Consider the following 6000-nt stretch of genomic DNA (forward strand, 5'->3'; position numbering starts at 1 on the left):
TTTTTTAATTTACCTTGAAGAACATTCTGTGTCATTACTTATAGACCTAACTCATTGGTTTTAATGGTTTCATGATATTCCACTTACAGAGGCATGTACTGTATTTAACCATTCCCTTGGAAGCTTAGTTTGCTTCTGATTTCTCATAATTTAAATTAGAGCTGCAATTAGTATCCTGGTACATATATCTCTCTGTTCATTGTATGGATGATCTAATGACCTGATCTATAAAATAAGGGCAAAATGCTGAGTAAGGCTTGCAACACTGACAAACTGCTCACTAGAAAGCCAGTACTAATAATAAGTATGTGTTGATTGAACAAGTTTAAAATTATTTATTCTCTAAAGAATTTGCTGTTTAGCAACAATAATCACAAGTTTTATAAACTATCAGTTGAATACAGGTTGGGTTAATAGTTTGTGTGAAAGAAATCTAGGAGTCTTAGCTGACTATAAGCTTAAAACAAGACAAGATAAAGCAGCATCTTAGAAGCAAACACAACTCTGGTTATATAAATGAAGGATAATTTCCAGATCACAACACCCAATAATCAATTCAGTTCAACACACATATACTCCATGAACTCATACAAATCAGATTACACATTTTTCTGAGAACAGTGGTCATAAGGAAGTCACTAACAACCTGGGGGTTACTCAGAATAAGAAAAGTTCTGATACCTTGTCACATGAGGCAGAGTAGAAAATGAAATATTTGGCCTAGAGAAGAGAAAACATAGGGAACCCGTGATAGCCATCTTTAAGCAACTTGAAAGGCTGACATGGGGAAGAGGAAGCAGACATGCTCTTTGAACCAGCACTAATGGGTGGACTTGTCAAGCAGAGAGATTTCAACCCAGGGTGAGCGGACCACTTTCTAACCACTTAGGTCATTCAACAATGAAATGAGCTGTCTCATGAGGTAATGAAGTTCTCAGTCCTAAAGAGGTTGCAGAAGAGGTGTATGGGTTTTTAAGGTTCTTACAAAGGCTACTGTGAAGGTTAAGACTTCTCTAAGTGTCCCCTGAGCATGGACAGAAACCAGCTTCCTAAGGGCAAAGGAATGCCCTCAACCTCTGAGCAATTATTCCAGTACCTCAGACTGTAAACATTTCTCTCCTCCTAACATCCTGATCCCTGGTGGGAAAGAAAGCCAGTATGACAGAATCCAAAGACAAAGGAAGCTCTGAGAAACTGAAGGGAACATTACAAAGAAGAAAAAAAAATTACCAAAAATAAGCTCTATCTGTGCTGGTTCTGGGCCTCTTACCAGCCTTCATGGTCACCCACAAATCTCCCTACCACCCTTTCTGAGGACTTTCCTATCCAAAAAGAAAGTGTCTGGTAATTGACCCTAAGCTGTGGGTGAGAAATATAGTCATTCTCAAGAGCTAATGCCAATCAATTGGTGATGCCTGCCTACGGCCCTGAATTGAGGGGGTTTCTGATGATGAAAGAGCATGGCAATTGATTAGCATTGCCTGTCCTGAGCTCCGTGGTAGGGAGTGGTTGAGCACATGCCACAGATCTGATGAGTTTGCACCAAAGTGCACTAAGAAGTTATTTCTTGCAAAACCCCAGAGAGCAATGGAAAAAATAATTTTACAAAAGATCTATGGAAAAGGGTAATGCTTAACCCAAAGAAGAATCTTAATAATAGTAGAGATTTAAAGCATTATGGCATTTTAGATGAGGATGCATCTGAAGGCAAAGAAGTGCCTCCTAATGTCCCTGTAAACCTGTCACAGAGGTCACCTCCTTTCTGGTTCTTTGTCCAGCAATTTCTGGGGGCAGAAGAAAAGGTGGATGTCAACATCCGCTGCACCAACTGTTTCAGACAAGGGTCCAGTGATACAGGCAAATGAAATTTTGCCTAGAGATGACCATGCTCATGTCTCCCTCTCACCCTGTATGCCAAGACTTGAACTAGGAACTGACTGGAGAAATGATTCCCAAACTCTATACACTTTCCTCCTGTCTTTGGATGCATGACTGCTTGACCCTGATCCTGTGAGGGTCCATGAGCCTCTTTCAAGTGTCCCTGTGGCTCCTGGGCCAGACTCAGGCCCTCCGTCCCTACACCAGGTAACTCTGCCCACTCCCTGAGGCTCCCACCCACCTCTCAGAGGCTGGTTCCAAGCACTATGATGATGTCAGCGGCTTCTGGCTCCCAGCCTGCGGCCCACGCTTTCCTCCACAACAAAAATGCCTCAGTTCTTTTGCCCCCATGGCTTTCAAGTTGTGTGTCCCCAGTCTGCCACAAAAGCCTCTGTTCTCCTTTCGGTGTCTCTTCAGCACAGACTCAAGACTGCCCAAGGGCAAAGAGTCGGGTGGGTTGGGGTGGGTGGGGAGATGCTCAGGACCTCTCACATACCCTTTTCACTGCTTGTGGAGGCAACTGAGGCCCAAAGAGGAAGAGGGACTTGTTCAAGGAAGTACTGAGTTGGTGGTGGAGGTGAGGCTGGGCTACACCATGTCCAGTCTTTCCCCTTGTGAGTTTCTGAGCTGCTCAGCCTGGTTGTGCTTAATTTGGTTATTACTTTTATACCCTTTCAAAAACAAAGCTACTTCACCTTCTCCCTTCCCTCCTCCTTTTACTCCTCCTTTTCAACTTTTTTCCTTTCTGTCTGGCTCTTCCCACATCTTTTCTCTGCCCCATCTCCATCTATATTTTTCTGTCCAACCTCTTCCTTCTCCCTTTGCTTCTCTCTCTCTCTCTCTCTCTCTCTCTCTCTCTCTCTCTCTCTCTCTCCCTCTCTCTCTCTCTCTCTCTCTCTCTCTCTCTCTTTCTGACAAAGGATGAAGAAGGGCTGCTTTCCCTTGCAAACTTGGAGTTCTCCATAGGCTGCAGAGGACGGTACAGAGCAAGGGCAGAGGAAGAGAGGACTGGGGAGAGCCCCTTGGAATTAACTAACTGACTCACGATCCTCCGGGCTCCTTTCTCTGACCCCCGCCATCCAGAAAACCCATTTATTTTCTTTTACGGAAGTTTTGTTTTCCTTTATTTTCCCCCTGATTAGATATCAAAACAGTAATACTGAGTAAAGTTGGGGTGCTTTGCTGCTAGTCAAAGTGTCCCCCCATTGAACATTTTGGGGAGTGCAGAGAGGGGGAACAGAGAGGGAGGGTGGAAGCCACCTGGAAAGCTAGCACTCTCCAAAATGCCGACGTTATCTGATGAAGCAGGTCAGTGTGTTCTGCTTCAAACACTGTTCACAGTGAGAGAGGAGTAGGAGTGCAGGTTTTGCAACCAGATACCTGTATAATGTGTAATAAATAAGGAACACAGATGAGATGGCCTTTTATTATTTTTCTAATCTATGCTGTCAGGTTTCACTTATGAAATGGGGGAGAGACGAGGCAGAGATGTGTGTGTTTGGGGGGTCCTCAGCATGTGGCCTCCAGTGAGTTCACAATTTAGACTATGCTGGACCACGGGGGTGTGGACAGATAATCTTCCCTAAACCCATAAGTATTGATCTCATAGAAAGAATACCACACAAGGAACAAAGAAACAGGACTCCTCTTCCCAGCACAGCCTCACACATTCTGTGTGTTCCAGAACAAGCCATTTATTCTCTGCTGCCCACATTTTCTCCTCTCTGGGATGAAGAATTCAAACTAGATGAGTGTTTCTCAAATAATATCCCATGCCCTCCAAGGGCTCACTACAGACATGTTTTAGGAGCTCTTTAAGCAGAAAAAGAATGTCTGTGAAACAATGAAGGTTGAAACTCCAGAGAAACCTGCCTATTGCTTTTATTGTTTAACATGTTCCAGGTAAGATTTAATTTGCAAAAAGAGTCACCTAAAGTATGATAACCATTAAAATATGTGATTGTTTTCCTTATACTGGGACTATAGGGAGGTGCCCCAAATCTAGTATATAATATTGCCCTCTGAAAATAAAAAGATGAGTAGTCTGAAATGGTTATTGTAATCATCTCAAGCACGTAACACAGAAAAGATTGGTCAGATGAAAGATCTATCTCATGTGGAAGCACTAAAAAAGGATGCTGGTGGTTGCCAAACAAACATTGCCCAGAGTGCCTGAGCCTCCAGTCCTAATGTGTGTGTATGTGTGTGTGTGTGTGTGCACGCGCATGCGTGCTCTCAACACTTGACATTCTTTAACAATCAATAAGCAATCTTATGAAATGAGATCTATCTTTCATCCATGCATTTAAACATTTGAATCATATAAGTAACTCCTTTTGTTTAGATCTCTGACTCACCAAGCAACCTTCTGATTATAACATACTTTCCCATGGACTTTTCAAAAGACAAGAGTTTTGAGTCTTCTCAATAGTTACAGTTTTCACTCTACATTGGTCTCATGAATTCAGCGATTGGAAATCCTGATAACTAAAGGTCTGAAGACCAAATGTGGACTCTGGCAGGTCGACCAGGATAATCCTCCTGAGTAGAGAGCTATTTGGACTGCCAGCTTTCCCCAGATAACTTACCATTTCCATACCTTTGTAACTTTCAAATTTCTGTAATGACTACTAATAACTCCACATAGAAGATTCTAGGACTTAAGAGATACTTGCCATTCTCAGAGCAGTTAGGGTGGAAGAACAACAGTGCCTAGTATTCATGAGAACATGTCCAACTAGCTTAATCAGAAAAAAGTCAGGGGATGGAAGTCTAGAAGCAAGTCCTCCTGGCTCCTACAACCCTCGTTAATCATACCATGCTCAAACTCCAAACCAAGCTTCCATGTTAGCAATCACAAGGGTGTCTAACCATGGAATGTCTTCTTTTTGTTATTATCTTAAGGTCATAAATAGAAAAGAAGATTCTTACCATGTGAGCAAACATTTATCCTTCCATCAGTGTTCCTACTTGGTGATGTTGAGTCAGGTAGAACATCACATGAAGACCAACGCTGGTTCAATCCCCCCATGGAAATGAATTTCATAGTCACAGTGTGCTCCTAAGAAGCTTCAATGGAAGGTTATACGATGCCAATCTTTCTCTTGGAAAACTAACTCAGACCAAGTCCTGCCTATAGGAAATTTCATATTTTGTATCAAAAGCAGAGTGCTTGCCTTGTAAGCATAAGGCCCTGGGTTCGATCCCCAGCATCAAAAAAAAAAAAAAAAAAAAAAAAAAAAAAAAAAAGAGTCAGCTCCAAAGCAAAAAAGTTTTCCTTGTGAAAATGCCTAAGTACTTCTAAGATATCAATTTTATTCCTGAATAATGAGACTATCCTGTTATAGGTTGAATTCATATAGTGAAGTCCTCATCCATTATACCTCAGAATGTGATTGTATTTTTAAATACAGGTGACTAGATAAAATGGAACCATGTGGGGGTCCTAATCCAGTGTAAAATATTCTTAGAAGAAGAGAAAATTTGGACACAGAGAGACACCCAGGATACCTTTTCATGAAGGAAAGACCATGTGAGGAAACAACCAGAGGGTGACCATAAGTTAGCCAAGGAGAGATGCCCAGGAGAAACCAGCCTGCCAACACCTTGATCTTGGACTTCTAACTTCCAGAGTTGTGAGAAAATAAATTCCTGTTGCTGAAACCATCCAGTCTGTGGCCTATGTTTTGGTAGTCCCAACAAACTAATACACCATCTGCTTCTCCTTTTGTTAAGCTGGGTTATACCAAAAACACAAAAAATTATTAGCTCCCCAAGTCCTCAGGTATACCTGTAGAATGTGTTTATTTATCACTGCACAGAACTCTCTGACTTGACCTCACTCTTTGAATTTAGAAGCAATGGATAAAGAGCCTCAAATTTTCTAATTTCTATAAGTAACAATAAATGTTGGTGAGGATGTGGGGAAAAAAGTACATTAATTCATTGCTGGTGGGACTGAGAGTGCAAATTGGTGCAACCACTCTAGAAAGCAGTATGGAGATTCCTCAGAGAACTTGGAATGGAACGACCATTTGACCCAGTCATCCCACTCCTCAGTATATACACAAAGGACTTAAAATCAGCATACCACAGTGACACAGCCACATCAATGTTTATAGC

The 6000-nt window shown here is 41.9% G+C and overlaps 1 long non-coding RNA gene across 1 annotated transcript in view; it reads left to right on the forward strand.

The window, feature by feature from the left end:
* The window catches only part of LOC124985003 (uncharacterized), a 26413-nt gene extending 20869 nt beyond the window's left edge, over positions 1–5544 (forward strand). Inside the window, exon 2 of the long non-coding RNA XR_007108767.1 lies at positions 5292–5544. This is a non-coding gene — a long non-coding RNA (uncharacterized LOC124985003). The remainder of the gene's footprint in view (positions 1–5291) is intronic.
* The last annotated feature ends 456 nt before the right edge of the window (positions 5545–6000 follow it).

Source organism: Sciurus carolinensis, chromosome 5 (assembly GCF_902686445.1).
Source record: "Sciurus carolinensis chromosome 5, mSciCar1.2, whole genome shotgun sequence".
Classification (NCBI taxonomy): Eukaryota; Metazoa; Chordata; class Mammalia; order Rodentia; family Sciuridae; genus Sciurus; species Sciurus carolinensis.